This window comes from Lissotriton vulgaris, chromosome 7, assembly GCF_964263255.1.
Source record: "Lissotriton vulgaris chromosome 7, aLisVul1.2, whole genome shotgun sequence".
In the NCBI taxonomy this organism is placed as follows: Eukaryota; Metazoa; Chordata; class Amphibia; order Caudata; family Salamandridae; genus Lissotriton; species Lissotriton vulgaris.
The window spans coordinates 907,662,270-907,682,706 of NC_141695.1; the positions used below are offsets into that span (position 1 = coordinate 907,662,270).

The 20,437-nt window shown below is 47.9% G+C and overlaps 1 pseudogene; it reads right to left on the reverse strand.

Annotated features, from left to right (window-relative positions):
- Positions 1–616: 616 nt before the first annotated feature.
- Positions 617–20,437, reverse strand: part of LOC147702675 (uncharacterized) — a 61,765-nt pseudogene continuing 41,944 nt past the window's right edge.

Sequence of the window (20,437 nt, forward strand, 5' to 3'; positions counted from 1 at the left end):
TGTTATCAAAGCACAACTATATATAACTAGCATTAGTGTATAATCATATATTAATTTATTTACAAGAAAGGCTCAGTAGTATTCCGAGGATGTCATGTGTTGTGCTTGAGTGCCCACCATTACATGCACCTGTCCACAGGGCCGGACTGGCTACCGGGCAGTTTGGAATGCTGCTGAGCTGGGGCTGATTTTGTTGATGGGGACCTGCATGTACTAAACGAAATGCGTTTTGCTTTAATTATTTTGAAGTACACGCATGTCTCCATGAACGAAATCAGCCCCCACCGCAGTGAAATCAGCCCCCAGCTCGGCAGCATTCTAAACTGCCCGGTAGTCAGTCCGGCCCGGCCTGTCCATATATGTTCTATGAGGTGGCACCATGATATTGTTTGTCATGAAATTATTCCAAAATGCCCACAATGTATCATGGGTGGAACTATTGGGTAGAACTTGACCTGGTCTCACAGCCCATCCTCATCATGCACCTACAAAAGATTGACATACAAGGACCCGCTCTCCGCTGGATAATTCTTTCTTAGCTGTTGAAACACAAGCTGTCATCCAGGCACCTTACTCCTTGGAAACCCAGAAACTCATCTGCAGAGTGCCTTAAGGTTCATCCCTCGGCCCCACTCTCTTCGATAGATACAGGATGCCTCCGGCAAACTTGATCCACGGTCATGACATCAACACATTCACCTACAATGATGACAAGGCAGAGCAGACATTCCTTCTTGCATTTGCTTTGTAAAAAAAGAAAACAGTTTAAAAAAAGATCCTACATCCATTTGAGTTCAGGTGCTGCTTTAAAACAAAAATGTTCTCATTTGAAAAACATTGAGCGAGCAGGCAATGGTCCTCTCTATCCCTGTCTGTCCATCCCCACTTTTTCCATCCCCTCGAGAAACAGACATGATTCAAGTGTGGGGGCAGGTTCCCTTTTGCAAATCAGTTACCACCCCACTTGAGTGCCGGTAAATGATCATTGGTATGCAATCACAAATGAAGGCTCAAACCAAACCGGAAATAGGAGGGGATGCCCCTTTCTGTCTCCTTCTATGTGCCATTCATAAAGGGTGTTTGTATAGTTTGAAAAGCTCTAATGTGGTGTTAAACCTTTGGATTATGCGAATATCAGTATTTTTGACTGCAAAGCACATTTGCACAAGGCCCTACATCTCAGTGTCAGTCTTACTCAAATTGTCCCAATTACATTAATTTGTCTGAAACTTAGGAGCCCAAATGTTCGTTATTGCAATACCATGTATTGTTCCAAGGAACTTAGGGTCTTATTACGATGTCAGGCAGACCACCACCAATAGGGCCGTCAGTGACGGTTCACATGAAAGACCGGCCATCGGTCTGACTACCGCATTACAATGCAGGCGGTCGGACCGCAGAGGTTTGGTGGAAAGACCGCTGCAATAGGATCTACTTATCCCGACGGGGCAGCGGTCTGAATCATAGTCCCGAATGGAGGCAGTGACGAGGCAGGCACCACCGTCGGGATTATGATGTCCCTTTCTGAAAGCCTTTTCATGATAAGGCTGTCAGTAACAGATTTTGGGGGCCCCAAACAGGGCCCTCATCTCACATGGGCCACTGTCTGGGGCCTCTCTCTCTCCCACTCTCTCTCTCTCACTCTCCCTGCGTTAAGTATTTGTTGTTGTTGCAGCCATTTGCTTCTTGTGACGTCCTAGCCCGTCCCTCCAATCACGCTCCCGCCTCCCAGCTGAGCCTGCCTCACCCCTCCCCTTCAACTATCCACTTATGACAGTAGCATTTGCGCGCATCGTTCACGCGCAGCGATCGCGCCCCATTCGCGCCGAAGGTGCGCCAAAGGTAAGCCCGTCTACGCCCGTCCGCGCCTGGACCGCGCCCAGCGCCAGACCTCCTGGCCCCCGTACCACCCACCCCTCCCGCATTACTTATGATGCCACCCCCCTCCTAGCCCTTAACCCTGGCCGTTCCCCCAACTGCGTCCAAGCCGCTCCAGGACACACCCATGGACCCTTCTCTTGCAACTCCTGCAAGTTCGACGGCACCAAGAACAACTCCTCATCTACGAACACACAACAGATATCCGACCCCAACCACCTAAATTGCATCCTGCTCAACACCCGCTCAGTCCACAGGCACGCCATCGACCTCTGGAATCTACTAGACACCATCTCTCCAGACGTCTCCTTCCTAACAGAAACATGGATGAACGCCTCCTCAACCCCTGAGATCACCATTGCCATCCCGGAAGGCTATAAAATCATCCGTAAGGACCGGACCGACCAAACAGGAGGAGGCATCGCTATCGTCCATAAGAAATCCATCCGCATCTCAACCAGCTCAGACGTTAATCTCGCCAACACTGAACACCTTCACTTCCAGATCCACATCGACCCCAAGACCACACTCAGAGGCACCCTTTTCTACAGGCCACCAGGACCCCGCGCACAATTTAGTGAAGACATCACGGACTTCATCACTCCACACGCGCTCCCCTCCGAGGATTACATCCTTTTGGGAGACCTCAACTTTCACCTTGAAAAGAACAACGACCGCAACACCACCTCCCTCTTGGACAACCTCGCCAACCTCGGACTTAAACAACTTGTCACTACCCCCACCCACATCGCAGGTCACACACTCGACCCTATCTTCACCTCCAGCAAACATGTATCCTTCAGCCACACCACAGCTCTCCTCTGTACTGACCACAGCTGCGTTCACTTTACCTACAACAAGTCCACATTCAACAACCATCCCCAACCCACTCTGCGAAGAAACTGGAACAAAGTCACCATCGACCAGATCTCCTCATCGCTTCTTCAATACCCCCCCGCCCACTCCTCAAACCCCGACCAAGCAGCCACTAACTTCACCCAATGGTTATCCAACAGTGCCGACATCCTAGCACCACTGAAAAAACAACAAATCAAACTAAGCAGCAAGAAGGCCTCCTGGTTCAATGATGATCTTAAGAAATCCAAGAAACTCTGTCGCTCCCTTGAGAAGGACTGGAAAAAAGACCCAAACACCAGCACCAAAGACGCCTTCAAAAACGCCACCCGCATACACCACCAACTGATCCGGAATGCCAAGAAAGCCGCTTTCAAGGACCGACTAGATAGCAACGCCCACAACAGCAAGGAATTATTCAACATCGTCAAGGAATTTACCAACCCCTCAGCCAACTCCAACGACATCACCCCCTCTCAAGCCCTCTGCGACTCCCTAGCCTCATTCTTCCACAACAAAATTGCAGACATCCACAACAGCTTCGACAAACGACCCGAAGACCAACCCACCCAACCCTCTGCAAGACCCCCACCCCCCTTGAACACCCTCAATGACTGGAACCCTATCTCCACGGAAGACACCATCCGTCTGATGAACTCTATCCACTCAGGATCCCCCACAGACCCATGCCCTCACCACATCTTTAACAAAGCAGACTCCATTATAGCACCACACCTCCGAGACGTCATCAATTGCTCCCTCAACTCTGCAACCTTCCCGGAAAGTTGGAAACACGCCGAACTCAGCGCCCTTCTGAAGAAACCCACAGCTGACCCCACCGAACTCAAAAACTACCGCCCTATCTCGCTCCTTCCATTCCCGGCCAAAGTCATCGAGAAAGCGGTCAACAACCAGCTCGCCGCCTTCCTCGAAACCAACAAATCCCTCGACTCCTCACAATCCGGCTTCCGAGCCAAACACAGCACTGAAACCGCCCTCATCGCAGCAACAGACGACATTCGAACTCTACTGGACAATGGAGACAGTCGCCCTCATCCTCCTTCGACCTCTCCTCAGCCTTCGACACAGTCTGTCATAGCACCCTTCTACAGCGCCTCAGAAACGTCGAAATCCAAGGAAAAGCACTGGAATGGATCACCTCGTTCCTCACCGGAAGAACCCAGAGAGTCCGCCTTCCACCATTCAAGTCAGAGGCCTCTGAAGTCATCTGCGGCGTACCACAAGGATCTTCACTCAGAACACAACCTCAACATCATCTCCTACGCCGATGACACTCAACTGATCCTATCTCTCACCAGAGACCCTAACACTGCCAAAACCAACCTGCATGAAGGAATGAAAGAAGTAGCCGAATGGATGAAGCACAGCCGTCTGAAACTGAACTCAGACAAAACAGAAGTCCTCATCCTAGGCACCTCCCCCTCCGCCTGGGATGACTCTTGGTGGCCGGAGGCCCTTGGAAAAGCACCCATCCCGACGGACCACGCACAGAACCTAGGAGTCATCCTAGATTCCTCACTCTCGATGAACAGACAAGTCAACGCCGTTTCTTCATCTTGCTTCAACATTCTTCGCATGCTCAAAAAAACATTTCGTTGGATCCCCACCGAAACTAGAAAAACAGTCACCCACGCACTGGTCACGAGCCGCCTGGACTATGGAAACACCCTATACGCCGGTACCACCGCAAAACTCCAGAAAAAACTCCAGCGCATCCAGAACGCTTCAGCCAGGCTCATATTAGACATCCCGCGTAAAGAACACATCTCTGGGCACCTGAAAAACCTCCACTGGCTCCCCATCAATAAGAGGATTACTTTCCGTCTCCTAACCCACGCACACAAAGCACTTTACGAAATTGGACCCTAATGCCTCAACACACGACTATCCTTCTACACCCCCCCCCGCCAGCTACGATCCTCAGTCCAAGCCCTTGCCACTGTACCTCGCATCAACAAAACCACCATGGGAGGGAGATCCTTCTCCTACCTGGCAGCTAAAACCTGGAACTCCCTTCCCACTCACCTTCGCCTTACTCAGAACCACCTAGCATTCAGAAAGCAACTTAAAACGTGGATATTCGAGAAGTAATTCCCCACCCTTCTTCAAGTGCCTTGAGACCCTCTGGGTATGTAGCGCGCTATATAAATCTCTTGACTTGACTTGACTTGACTGTAAAGTGGCCCTGGGGGCACATGTGGTGCCTCCACACACACCCATGCACCATGTGCCAATCACCCTATGGTGCCTGTCACACAGTGTATGGATGTTCAGACAGAGCTATGTTTACACTGCGGCTTGTGCTGCAGCGCTTTTCCTGGGCTGCAGCTTAAGCCACACGGTAAAAATACCACTTTCTGACCGCTAAACCGGCGGTCACATCCAAATTGGGCGGTCGGACCACTGCCTGCCTGTTGAGCAGTACCCTCTTGGTGGTGGTTGGCAGTCCGACCGTCCAGCATCATAATGATGCCCTTAGATTGCAAACTGGTCTACTGCTGGACAAACACAGCTGCCAACATAACTGGCCAAAAACACACAAATGTCCTAAAACAGTCTACAACTCCCTAAAAACCCTTATTACACAGATTACGTCCCTCATCAGTGATGCAGGAATTACATTATTTTATGATCAAGGGCTCCCCCAAGGTCAGATCCTTGCTTTAGAGGAGGACAACAAGATGAAGAAACATGAGCTTGTCTTTTGTCTGGGGAAACAGACCGATCCACAAGAAAACCACTGTACACCACACAAAATGCACTGCCTGCAAGACATCCATGACAGCAGGTCCTCCACCCCTCACACAACACAGCTTCAGCTATAAGGGGCTGCCATCTCATCAAGGATGCGGAGTCCTCACTTGGGGCCATATGTATCAACAAACCCTTTTGCGATTCCTAAATAGCGATTTTTAAGGAATCGCTATTTAGGAATCGCAAATTGGTATGTATGAAGAAATTCGCTTTTTTTTAGCGATTCCTTAATCTCCCTTATTTGCAAATTCGCATTTTGCGAATTCGCAATTAAGGAATAATTTCCAATGCATTCCTATGGGCCAGGAGGCCCATAGGAATGATTGCGAAATAATTCTCAAATTGCGAATTCGCAATTTGCTAATCGCAATTTGAGAATTATTTCAAGGGTGCAGGGGTGTCTCGAAGACACCCTGCTGCACCCCTGAAATGTACATGAGTGTGCATACGGTGCACATTCATGCCCTATGGGCATGTGTGTGCATCACATGCCACCTTCAAAAATGCCAAATTGTGCATTTTTAGAAGAATTCGCAAGTTACCATCAACTACAAGTTGGTGGTAATTTGCGAATTCTTAACCATAATTCGCAGCCCAAAAATGCTACATACATAGCATTTGAGGAATTGCAAAACTGAGATTCCTTAAATGCTATGGCAAAATAAGGAATCGCAAATCTTTGCTATTCCTTATTTTGCGAATATTTCATACATACCAAAACGTGCAAAAAGGCCTTTTCGAATCAAAAAAGCCTTGATAAATATGGCCCTTGGTTCTCAGTACGCAGCCACATGGGAACTCACTAAGGACTGCAGCCCTTGCTTTTGATAGTTGCACTTCTTGGTAACCCGGATGTGGCTTCCTTGGTGCATCAATGCCCAGAAATGAGCAGCCTTCTACATTCCTTGTGCATCATCAGTTTGTGAAGGTAATGCATGGCTGCAGTTTTCATTACTGCCCTAGCTCCAGCGCTCCCACGGTATCTCTGATATACATGTACTTTCTGTGACACATTGAAGCCACGGCAAAGGCAGGGAGCACGGGGGGGGGGAGGGGAGGAAGGTTGGAGAAGGGCATGCAGTTAGATGTTCCCAATGTCCATCCATTCAGTGTTCAGGAGTAAGCAACTAGGCATCTTTCCTCTTGTCTTGGTACCCTAGACGACCAAAAATGGTGCCTGTATTAAGGATCAATGCAGGAGCAGGCGGCGGTCGCAGTCATGATGTAGTGAAGCTGTAATGATGAGAACCCTTCCTGAAGCGTCAATGATGCAAAGTGAAGGGTAAGACAGGTGAGTGAGTGGGAGACCGTGCAAATGGTTGAGGGATTTCCTAGCTGGCAGGCGACATCCAGCCGACCCTGCCCTGTGCTTTTCTGAACTGCTTGTCTTAGGCTATTTAGAGAATGTGAATCCAAAATGGCAAAGCAGCCATTGACATTAAAGGCATCACTGAGCCTCCACTGCAAGGAATGGGCCCTTCACTTTCCTGCTTTGAAACGAAAGCACTCCTTTGGCAATATAAGTATATTCCACGGACTGAGCTACTTCATGTCCAGGAATCGGTCTCTTCACTGATACAGCACAATATTTGTCATCCAATATGTAAACACGGAGAGGTAAAAGAATATATATATATATATATATATATATATATATATATATATATATATATATATATATATATATGAAGCACGTGATCACTGAAAATAAACAAAACAAATATTGGAAAAGCCAATAGATTAGCCTTTTTTGGCAATGCATGCATATTGTCTTTAGCCAACTGCGTCAGCGAAAACAAAAAGGGTTATTGCCTTATCGCCGATGTGGAACAGCACGCGAAGATACACATGCGAGTGTGGGCCATCACACGTGCACTTCTGTGCGTCTTCAAACTATGATGGCTCAAGAGTCACCGCGCAGGCGCACTCGTGTACAGTGATGTGGCGCCGATTTCATGTTTTAATGTACAGTTCAAAGATGGCTGGTGCCCACGTTGGAGCGGTAAATAAAAATAAAAAATGCTACTGTAAGAACGCAGGCACTTCTTCGCATGCCTGCGTTCTCCAGCCAACAATCTGCTTCCCGGCCACTTTAACTAAGAGACCAGGCAAGAATAGCAAATGGAATGGCTGTGCTGTCATATTACACTCGATTCCGAAATCTGTTTCCAGTCTCCATCGTCATCTCTGCCTTTAATTGAACCATTATTTCCTACATATCCACGCTACTGCACTGGCCTGGCGCCAAGCTCTTGAAAAATTTGCACCCAGTTAGAGGAGGGACATTAATCTTTCATGGCGTTAATATTTAATTGATGACAACTAAACATGTAATTAGAGGATTACTGTAAATGTACGTACACCCCCAATCTCTCTGCGTCCCGAGTACACGGTCGGCCATTTATTTTTAATAAGCCATAAGTTTGTTGCTCTTTAGTTCTGTAGCCCGGGTCCCAGATGCCGCCTTCTTTAATGCGAGGCATTACACCAGTCTCCTCCTTTCCTTGAAACCCAATCCACCCCCAGATAGTTTCTATAGATACAGATACATTCTATGACTGCACAAGAGAGCTATAGGGCTCCCCTCTTACCTCTGCAGAGCAGGACCAAAGCCACTTGGTTCATCTGCACACACAGACTGGCAAAAATTCAATAGAAGATTGGCAAACAACGAAAGCAATTGTCCCTCTGAGTAAGGCAAGAACCAAGAAACTGCCTGGCATCAGGAGCACTGGAGTGGGGGCTGCTGACTGCCAGGTGAGGGGCGGGGATAAGGGTGCGGCTTAGTCAGTGTTGGTTTTGAATAAAAATAGTCGACATGCAGGGCCGGAATGGCTACCGGGCAGTTTGGAATGCTGCTGAGCTGGGGGCTGATTTCGTTGATGGGACCTGCGTGTACTAAACAAAATTCGTTTTGCTTTAATTATTTCGAAGCACACGCAGGTCTCCATGAACGAAATCAGCCCCCACCGCAGTGAAATCCGCCCCCAGCTCAGCAGCATTCCAAATTGCCTGGTAGTCAGTCCGGCCCTGCCAACATGTTTAGCGTAGCAACAACATGGAGGGCAGCAGACTGGGCCAGATATGGCTGCAGTAAGAATAGCTGCTCATCTCAGTTGGCTAGGAGGGAGGGCACCACTTTGGCGGCCTTAGGAAGGACCACTCAAGGAGCCTTGCAATCCTACCAGAAGTGAGGCTTTGCCGTTACTCCTTCCAACCCTCACCTTCTATCCAATGTAGTCAACCGACCCTAAGCTGGCTTCCTGCATTGCCTAGAACAGTGGTCTTAAAACTTTTTAATGATGCCCCTCACCCCCCCCAGCGCAAATTAAAAAATCATCGGGCCCCCCTTCAAAATGTTTCCCAATTATTCTATTAAACTGGCAATATTTAAACATGTCTAGACTTATTTCAACATTGCAAATAATTTCTGTTACCGTTTAAAAAAATGCAATCAAATACATGATTGTCAAACATACTATTCTGGTCAGGCAGGCCTTACTAACATGTAAAAGAATCCAGTTTGATTATTAGAAATGGGGGTGGGGATGGGGGTTTTGAAGAACATTTGTAGTTCCTTCCCTTTTTACACTTTCTCCCAGCCAGTATATAAATGTCAACATATGCTAATGATGGCCCATCATAGCAGGCTTACTGCAGCTCATGTTTTTGCCGCTGAAAAGAAAGAGCATAATGCTTCTTTTGACTAGACCCTGGCGCCCCCTCTTGGATTACTTGAGGCTCCCCTAGGCGGGCCCGCCCCCTAGTTTGAAGAGCCCTGGCCTAGAAGATTACAGTTGTCCTGGGAGTAGGGCTCAAATAAGGGCTGTTGACTCATCCAGTAATGACTAAGCATGGGCGAATTGTGCGAATCTGGCGTTCGCGAATTTGCGTATTTGCCAACTCGCAATCCGCAAAATCCGCGAATTCTCGCGAATTTGCAGATTTTTTTTTGTGTTCGCAAGGGTTTCTGCCAGTTCGCGAGGGTTTTGTACCAGTTCGCAATTGCGAACTTACTTGTCGGCTCGCAACGGTCGCGACTTTGTTGTTTCTACGTCTGGTTCATCATCACAGGTTCACAGCACCCTCTGTTTCACAACTGCCACCCTCTGATTCACCCATGTCACCTGCCCTGCTTCAACTGACATGAATTAATTTGGGGTTGATTAATGTGTCACTGAATTTAAACTTCCTGTCTGGCACCTGCTTCCTTATCTGTAATTTGCTTTCTGTTGCAGTGCAATTTTTTTTCCCAGGACCTTTGTGGCCTACTTGTAGCTATTCTATGAGCCTGCTGTGAGGGTCAGAGCAGGGTCATAGAATAGTTGCAAGTAGGCAACTGAACTCTGGAGGGGCCCCTCAGGAAGCACTACAGGGAATGGTTACTATTGATGACTTTGAACTTTTGCACCTGCTGAGTGCTTTCAGTTTTGCAAAACTCGTTTTTCTGCAGAACAGCAACTGTAATGCGCCAAACAAACTTAGGCAACTGAACTCTGGAGGGGCCCTTCAGGAAGCACTTCAGGGAATGGTTACTAATGATGAGTGAACTTTTGCACCTGCTGAGTGCTTTCAGTTTTGCGAAACTCGTTTTTTCAGCAGAACAGCATCTGTAATGCCCCAAACAAACTTACTTGTGAAAGTTGATTTCTAATCAAAAGTGATCCAAAGAAAGTCAAAAAGACCTCAAATCCAAAAAAGGGCAGGCAAATGTCAACCTGAGGAGTTATTCTGATAAAAATCATAATTTTCCGAAGGTTTATGCTGCTTGCTGGTGGATTTCTTGTGCAGAATTGCAAATTTTGTAATTTTGCGAGTGCAAGATTGTTGCTGCCCGCCACATCTACATGTTCGCAATTGCAAACTCTCGCGATGCGTCACCAAACTCCCGCGGGATCCCACAGCAAGATCCAAAATGGCGCAGCACTCGCAAAATATTGAGAAAAACAACTCGGCAAACGCTGAATGACGGTAAGTGAACGCCGCACACCGCAATATTGTATCACCAAGCAAAAAAATCCGCTGCGTGCGAATTTGCGGATTTTCGGTAAATTTGCGAGAGTTCGCGGATTGCGAATTTACCGAAAATCCGCAAAATTCGCGAGCGGAACGGATTTTCCGCCCATGCTTAGTAATGACAGGAGTTAAAGCACACATCTCTCTAGTGTAGCCCAGAGTGAAGGGGCTGGCCATGTAGGGCATGATCGAGGACCAGTGGCTGTCCAATTTAAATCAGTTTGAGGGCAGCCGATTTTCCCAGGTTTTCCTTGATGTCCTTCGATTGATTTCAGTCATCTGGACGATTTACGAGGATTGATGCATTTGGATGGCACATACGTTACAAAGTGAGAACAAAAGGATGGCTCATGAAGGGCAAGAGTGAACGCGGAAGGCTGGTTGTGTAGGGCGGGAGGGATGGTAGCCATCTAGTTTGCAGAAATGTATACAGGTGGGCTCAGATTAACTCACCGGACAGGGCAGGGTAGGAGTTGGACAGGTGAACAGACCATGTCAGAGCATCTGTGAGTAGCTGTCTATGCAAGGAGGCACAGCATTAATAATAGATGACTGTTGTTTGTAGGGAGGGACTGGTAACAGCTGACCGGTGTGCACAGGAGGATGGTGATGACAAGCATCTGGACTGGGCAGGTGACAGTGAGGAAAGATGGTTGGCTATGTAAGATAGGACTGAGGGCATGAGTCTGACATGTGAGGTATATTGTAGAACTTGTGTAGAAATGCAAATAGGGCAATCATTTGACACACATTTCTTGGATTGTGTAGGGCTTTATTTGTGAAACTTTTTGCAGGTGGTTAGCACTGGCACTCTTTTTTTGTGGCCCAGTATTTATTTTTCATCATCAGAATTTCATCCACAGAAATGCAGAAAGGGGAGAAAGAATGATGAAGAGAAAGACAAGAGAACAGTGAAAAATTGAGGTAGTGGGGATAAAAAGAACAATCAAAAGTTTCTTCTACAACTGTGGGGTTGTAGAAGAAAGAGACATGAGGTGGAATCAAGACTGCTGTGTTTAGGTATTTTCCAATCTCGACATTTAGCATCTCTGGCAGATGCACTTAGTACTTTACATATTAATCACTGATAGGGCAGTGCTAAAAGTGTCTAATGACGGGCGTACACATTTTGCTGACATAGAAAACAAGCACTGGTGTATTGGCTTTGCCAATGGTTTTTGTTAATGTTGTATAACATTGGTAAAAAACAAGATACTTTTTGCCGACCCACAGTATCATTAGCAGAAAAACTAAATGGAAAGAAAAAGCTTGATGACTTGCCCGCTGCTGGTGATTGCATCACTCTCTAGGTGTGCACATGCATGATAACTTTTGGACTTGGCCCTTCTGGCAGGTTTACCCCTGAACTTTTTGCCTTTTAATGTTACATCATTATAGTGATTTCTGGTCTTTCCCATTTTAGCACTGTGGTGCAGTGTAAAGTGCGTGAGCTCTCTGAGTGCGTGTTTGAGAGTGGCCTGATCTCCCATAGGAATGCATGGGGAATATGTGTTTCCATGGTAATTCCTGATGCGTGGGGAGTGCAAAATTGAGTTTGGTATGTGTGAACTCGTGAGATTGAATGCTGCACGATTATGTGTGCGGGTTTACTGTAGCTAGTATGGAAGTGCCACTTCTAGAAGTTGGCCTATCTGTGTAATAAAGTTGAAATGACTGGCTGGCTTGTGATTGGCTGGAGCTGGCTGGTGTGCCAGGCTCCAGGAGTCAGGATGGGTCTTCCTCGGTGGTGAATGGGAGATCTGCATGTTGATGGCTGGGGAGGAGTGCACCTGGGACCTGAATAGGGCTGGGCTTTCCCCACACAATGCTGGCTCCGGCCCCTGTGGTGCGGCTGATGACCCTAGCCTGGCCAGTGAATGGGAAGAGCGGCTGAGCAAAACAAAGTGCTTCAAAACCAGCTGCGTCTGGTTTTTCCCCCACCCTGCACCCTAGACACAAAGGGATTATCGGCCACATGCATCATCCCGGGTGTTTGCGAATTCTAAATTGCGAAAAATAGCGATTCGCAATTTAGAATTCGCAAAACGGGATGCATGAATATTTTCTGTAAATTTATGCGATTCGGTAAAAATCGCAATTTTTACCGAATCGCATAAATTACCGAAATACAATTTGCGAATTCGCTATTCCTATTGGTTCCTATGGGCAAAAAGGCCCATAGGAAGCAATGGGAAGGCATTATCAAATTGCGATTTTCACTTTGAAAATCGCAATTTGTTAATGCATTTCATGGGTGCAGGGGGGGTCCAAAGGACCCCCCCATGCACCCCTGAAATGTATTTTTCGCATCATGTTTCACACACACATGTCCTAAGGACATGTGTGTCCGTAACATGAATGTTGAAAAAAATGCATTTTCAGCGTTTTAAACACTTTTTGCAAATTTACCGAGTGGTTCAACCACTCGGTAAATTTGACCCCCTAATTGCGATGTCGCAATTTTAAAAGTAATCATGCATTGCTTTTAAGAAATCGCAAATTTGCGATTTCTTAAAAGCAATCGCAATTTTAGAAATCGCAAAAATGTTGCGATTTCTAAAATTGCTTCATGCATCCCAAAAAGCACTTTTGTAATCGCAAACGGCCGATTTTAAGGAATCGCACCGTTTGCGACTCCAAAAATGCTTGATGCATGTGGGGGTATGTGTATAAAATGAGGCTGTGACCTCTTGTTCAATGTTCTTGTTCCTGACTTGAATCTGCCAGGGGCGTGCTGCTGCTGGGGCCCAGGGGAAGGCTTGCCTCTCTGGACCCTGCCCAGCCCCTGGATGCCCTGAATACTGGATGACTGGGGGACTCTTCTACTTTTTGGATTCCTGACAGAGGGGGCCTTGCTGATGGTGGGGCCCAGGAGGGACCGCCATGGGGGCTGTCTCCTTTCTGGAGTGCCTTTATGTGCTGGCCCCTGGGCCCTGCCTTGCCTCCCTGACCTCCAAGACCTTTTTCTGCGCATTTGCCCTTGCCCAAGGGCTGTGGCTGCCCCTAGCGCCCTGTGAGCGCTGTTCTTTGTTGCCTGGATTGTCCCCCAGTGAGGGAGAGCCGGGGGCTGAGCAGCGCAATGCTGTCTGCTCTGGAAAAGGACCCCCCCCCCCTCAGGGGATTCCCCCGTCATGTCGGGATTGCGGGTGCCACCGTAGTGCCTGACACGGGGCGGGACTTCCGGTTTTCAAAGGAAGTCCCGCCCACCGCTGCGCTGTGATTGGCCAGCACCCGGAAGAGGGAACTGCTGCCCCAGGAGCCCCGAAGACTCCACATCAAGTCCCGGTCCTGAGATGGGGGACCGGGTCAAGAGCGGGCGCATGGTGAAGGCGGGGCTCCCATGTGTGTGTGTCTTGGCAGCACATCTTTCTTTGCCGCACACACTGTGGGGAGGACTACTACCCCCAGAGTGCATCACTCCAGCCCGCAGCTGCCGCTAGTCAGGGGGAGGCGGGGCCAACGCGCTGATAGCGCAGCCTCTCCCTCTGCGGCGTGGGGGTCTTTGCCACTTGCCTGAGGTTGCCGCTGGTCGTGCCCTGAGTGCTTTCTTGTGCACCCGAAATGCTGCATCTGCTTTCCTGCTAACTGCTGGTGGGACAAGGGTCACAGAAGCAACGCGGGGCTCACAGACTCTCGGGCAGCGCCTCTCTTTGCAGCACACACTCTGGGGAGGACTTCTACCCCCAGAGTGCATCACTCCAGGCCGCAGCTGCCGCGAGTCAGGGGAAGGCGGGGCCAATGCGCTGATAGTGCAGCCTCTCCCCCGCAGCATCGGGGTCTTTGCCACTTGCCTGAGGTTGCCGCTGGTCGTGCCCTGAGTGCATTCCTGTGCACCCGAAACGCTGCATCTGCTTTCCTGCTAGCTCCTGGTGGGACAAGGGTCCTAGGAGCAACGCGGGGCCACCAGACTTTCGGGCAGCACCTCTTTCTTTGCCCCACACACTCTGGGGAGGACTACTATCCCCAAAGTGCATCACTCCAGCCCGCAGCTGCCATGAGTCAGGGGGAGGCGGGCCAAAGCGCTGATAGCGCAGGCTCTCCACCCGCGGCGCAGGATGCGCGTGGGACGTAGCCCGGGCGAAGCCCCGACCAAGGGCGGGCATGTCTGAATACTTCTGAGACCGATCGAGGCTGGACTGGCCCATCCCCCTGAATAACCGGACTAAGTGAGTTCGTATGATATATGTATGGGCACTGGACTATTGTTGCTGAATTTAGGGGGCCGTAAGGAAAATCTGGAAAGAGTGAAGTCTTGGGTGTACAGTTAAAAAACATATTAAGTGCAGGGAGCACGCTATCCCGACTATTTAGAACAATATCTTGTGTATTACTTATAGATTTTTGGGTAGTAGCCATAACCCAGTAAGGGGGACAGCACTTCTCCACAGACAAGGCCTAATACTCGACAGAAAGCCTCTGCACGCACGCCCATTTTGAAACCGACCGCCATAGATAAAATGCTACGGCAGGCAATTGGGGGGGTGTCAAGCGAGATTGAAAGCACTGAAAGACGGCTTTCTCTCACGCCTATAATTCTTAATTTCCTAAAGTCTCTGGAAATGGAATCTATTGATTCCTCCCGGATAATAAATCTTTCGAATACTTGAGATATAAGATCACCAGAAAAAATAAATCCTGAACAACCAAATAAATGTGACATGGGGAGGACAATTAAGAAAGGTGGACAGAGGAAACAGAAGGCCACTAAAGGTGGGAAGAAAGCAAATAGCCTACTAAGCACAGCCCCAAAAGTACGGACAGAGTGCCAAACCACTAGTGGAAACTGCCCAGTCGGGAGTAGAGCTTCCATTGTGGGCATCAAACTTGGCCAAGGAACTCAAAACTAATTTTTAAATTTTCATACGAACGGAGTTAGAGGTTGTTAAAAGTCACATTGAGAATCTAACTACACTGGTTAACACATGGGGGAGCAAAATTGCCAGCATCTCTAGCTTTCTTGATAACTCTAAAACTACCAATCAGGCTCCCATCCATGAAAGCAGTAATGTAACTGTCACTATTCCAGCCTCCAAAAATCCTACGGGCTTAGTCCCCCTGAATAATAAATTGTTGATCCAATTGAGCCACAACAGGAGGCAAATAAGGAGGGGATCACCACACTTTTACCAATGTCAAAGCCAGCAAGCTCGGGACCATTAGTGGAACAAACTTCCAGTAGTAATTGTCCTAGGAATCCAGGAAATAGTAGTGAACATACTAGAAATAGAACAAAACACAGTCTGACACATATTGATTTACCCCAGGCATCAACCCCCTATATTGTTATACTATCTGTGGTGCCAGAATTAAAAAAAGGCAGAGGGGAGTCCTATTTAGAATTAAAAAACAAAATCACTTTTTGGTTAAATAAATACAGACCGCTTCCACTCTTAACTCACTGTGAAATTTTATTTGTTAGGTGGGTTGGCTGGCTGGGGCAGAGGCAGAAGGACATCTCTGGGGACTGTGTCCTGAATAATTTTAGGGACACTAGTCTGGTCCAACATATTTGAATTGGGACCAATCTAGGGAGATTACTGGTATTCAGACGCTCCCTCTGGGCTATTTCTACCCCCAAGCTCCCTGATTGAAAGAATGAGAAGCGTATATAAGAAATGGGAAACGAGAGCGCAAACATATCATATGCCAAACATGGGCCGGGACTTTAACTCAATTCCGCTTTTTAACATTCCAGTCAGAAACAGATATAGTGGCTTAGATCTGGTTGACTGACTGGATCCCCAAGCCCAACCACTGGAAAATATGGCCTCCCAACCTGTTGTCCCTCCAAACTGCGACAGATTCAAGGTCGGTGACCATTACTGCAGGGAAATCACTGAGGTAGTTGCGAAATCTGGAAGCTCGGGTGTCCCGATAGAAACCTTTGGGGAGGTCATGGCTGATGAGCAGGAATGGGAAAGGATACCTTGCCATGCTTTACAGCAGGAGTCGGAATCCCTACATACTCAGACCGGAAAAATAAAAGACCCACAGCATACAAGGGTTCTATCTTGGAATATAGCAGGACTCACCTCCAAGCCGGATCTACCTGACTGGGGAGAATACATTGATACCCATGACCTATGCCTCTTTCAAGAGACATGGTCCACTGTATCACTATTTAGGGCAGGGTATGTTGCATATTGTACCCTAGCTTTGCAGGGCCCTAGAGGGAGACCATCGGGGGGACTCTGCATTTGGGTTACTACCCATTTGGGACGAGAAGAATATTCTAACCCTGCTACAAGCTGGATTTAGGTAAAAAATTTGGACCATCGACCACATTTTTAGACTGCAGTTAATCCATTGGAAAACAGTAACCCTGGAAAGGCGTAGCCTTTATCTAATCTTTGTGGACCTTAAGTTCGCCTTCGATATGGTTCAGCGCGACCAGTTATGGGGCCTTCTCTTTGACATGGGAGCCCCGGTCTATCTTTGCCAATTATTGAAGCGCCTGCATGAAGACACCTTTGCGAGGGTAAGATACTGCAAAAAAGGAGAAATAACTGCTCCTTTTCCTGTCGAGAAAGGGGTGAGGCAGGGACGCGCCCACCCTTTTTTCCCTCTTTTTAAATGGCCTAATTGAGACCCTCTTAGCAATAAAGGACATATATTCACCAAGGCTAGCACAAGGGAAAATACCGGCCCTAATGTTCGCTGACGATTCGCTGGTCTTGTCCAAATCGCCAATGGGCATGCAGCGCGTATTGGACGAGTTTAGTGCATTTTGCAGGATGAGGAATCTGGAGATAAATATACATAAAACTAAATACACGGTCTTCAATGCTAAAAACACAAATTGCCTGCATCCCCAAATGGAGGATAGGCCCCTTGAAAGAGTGTCCATATTCGATTATCTGGGAATTACACTTAATGACAAGATGGATTGGTGTACACAAATTAAAAAGGCCAACCTGAAATTAACACAGTCAATGGGTGGTATATTGAAAGTTTATAAAAATTGCACCCAAAAAGTGGTTGACCCCCTCATAGAAATCTATAAAACCCAAGTGAGGGGTGCTTCCTTATATGGTGCCGAACTCTGGGGGCACTGTTCTTCTCAGCATCTGTCGGTTACTGAGAATACATTCACTAGGCAGCTGCTGGGCCTACCAAGAAGCACGCCTCTAACCCCACTCAGGATGGACTTGGGTATCGGCCCTATAGCTGACATGATTGCCTCTCGTCCCCTATTTTTCTGGCGCCGTTTATGGAGCACGCCTGAGTTGACCACCTATAAGGATGAACTGAGGGATGTTATGTCTATGCAGGGAGCAAATACACTACCATGGTTGTCATATGTTAGGAATGCATGTTACTCCTTGAGGTGGGCAAATATCTGGTCCACTGCTGAAGTAACATGCCCAGTATCTCGAAAAAGACCTTAGCCCAGGCATATAAAGAACACAAACTAGCCCTGCTGACCAAGAGCACGAATTCTTGCAGCCTGACCTCAAGGTTTCTTGACGTCAAGCAGCAGTACAAACTAGAATTGGCCTTGGACATCATCCAACCATTTTTGGCAAAAAAATTGTATTTGCAATATAGGCATGGTACGTTACCGCTCCATGCATTCACGAATAGATGGACGGGTGCAACTAAAGCTGACTGTCCTGGCTGCTCTGGCCCAGTAGAGACAGAGCTTCATGTAATGCTTTTTTGTCCTGCCTATAGTAGGCCTAGATCGAAGTGGGTCCTCCAACTTTGTAGGAACTTGGGGCTCAGCAATTACGCCGAGGTATTTAGGCTACTCAAATATGAAAAATGAAGACCAGATGCAAGTCATATTCCACACATAGTCAAGAAAAATAAAGACCTAGTCAATGTTTTACTGCACTGCGCTCACATAAATAACAAATATCTAGAATAGGGGTGGGCAGAATGTTTTGTTCCACTTGCGAAATTGGCGTAGTTTTGGTCACTCTGCGTTACTCTTTCACGTGCAGTTATGCCAAATTCCATCAATCGCCGTGTGGTAGAAATGTTTTCCTGGGAGGCTCCAGAAAATGCAAGCTGGCGAGCGCTAGTCACATTTGGCGTCCCCTAGCCCTATTTTCTAATGGGGGCAGTTCTAAGTCATCGAAGTCAGAGGGCTGTCATTCAAGTAGATTTGCTGCTGCTCAATTTCTACTTGAGAGGCTGCAAAACCAACTCAAAAGGCCGCGCGCTCTTGCACAACGCATGGTGCTGTTCACGCTGAATACATAAGCCATTCAGAATGCATACAGACCAAACAGACACCACAGAGGATCAATCAAAGCACAACCGTCCTTGCCACCCAGCACATTGAATATTGGTGAACATCTGACAGGCGGCCTATAAAAAGGGCAGGATACCAGGTGAAATAGACTCTACTATACACAAAGACATATGTTTGCCTGTGCATCGTGTTCTATTGAATGACATGATTCAGTATGGGTCCTAATGCAGAGAGAGGAGGCAACATTTCATAGGTCCCAGTGTGCCATAAAAAGAAAAATAATCACAACTTCCCAGCCCGTGAAGTACAATATAAAGGTGATAGAAATGTTGAAAGTGGAACATAAAAGTGCCCTGGTGTTGCAAGTACCGTGTGTCAGTATTATGTCAAATGGAAAGAGCTCTCCATGGAGGTAGTCAGCTTCCTTATAGTCCTTACAATTTAACGTTTGTATGGCCATTTGGTGAGTAAGGAGTGGTTTTTGCATCATCCTTGCTTTTATTGTGATTTTCAAAAGTCCATGCAGGTACATGTCAGCCTGTGGCTTAAATAGCAATGGCTGCTAAATTTCAGGTGTTTGTATTTAGGGCATACTGCTCTCTCGATTTGTGCACTCTTTCATTTGCATCGTTACTTTGTGCCAGTGGCAGCTCGCAGAGATAACACAGTAGGGGCGGACAGGTAAGGCGGAGCTGGGTTGGGGGGTAGTGGATTCCGACATACCACGGCAAAGGTGAATGTAAATAAATAAATATCTGCCATCTGTGTCAAACTCCACTACCCCCCACCCAGACCCGCCCCACCTCACTGCCTCACAGCGTTACCTCTGCAAGCCGCCACTGCTTTTTAACTCACTTTACATTTCGCATCAGCTTTGATCTTCGTATAAGCTGTTGTTCACACTTGTTTCTGTGATTGATCTCTCTTTTCTGTTGTGAATGACTTCGTGGCTGGTTGCTTTTGGCTAGGAGAGGGTGTTAAACATGCTTCTTGAGTGGACTATGTTTTTTAGGTATAAGTAGGTTGAGTATGATTATGCAAAGAAGGAGTTGGTTGTTTACTAGCTTTCTTGCCAGTCAAGCCTTGGCTGGTGGTGTGAGTGCCCGATGGAAGTGCCCACTGACGGCTTGTGGTGTGTGTGCCTGCTGGATGCGTGCACAGATGGCTGTTGGTGTGTGTGCCTGGCAAAAGCGTGCACTGATGGCTGGTGGTGTGTGTGCCTGGTGGAAGCGTGCACTGATGGCTGGTGGTGTGTGTACCTGGTGGAAGCGTGCACTGACGGCTGACGGTGTGTGTGCCAATTGAAAGCAGGCACTGATGGCTGGTGGTGCGTGTGCCCAGTGAAAGCGTGCACCGATGGCTGGTGGTATGTGCGTGCCTGGTGAAACCATGCACTGATGGCTGGTGATGTGTGCCTGGTGGAAGCGTGCATCAACGGCTGGTAGTGTGTGATGGCTAGTAGTGTGTATGCCTGGTGAAAGTGTGCACTGAAGGATGGTGGTGTGTGTGCCTGGTGAAAGCGTGCACTGACGGCTGGTGGTGTGTGCGCCTGGTGGAAGCATGCACTGACAGCTAGTGGTGTGTATGCCTGGTGGAAGCCTGCACTGACGGCTGGTGGTGTGTGCGCCTGGTGGAAGCGTGCACTGACAGCTGGTGGTGTGTGCCAATCAATCAATCATAACATTTGCATAGTGCGCTACTCACCCGGAAGAG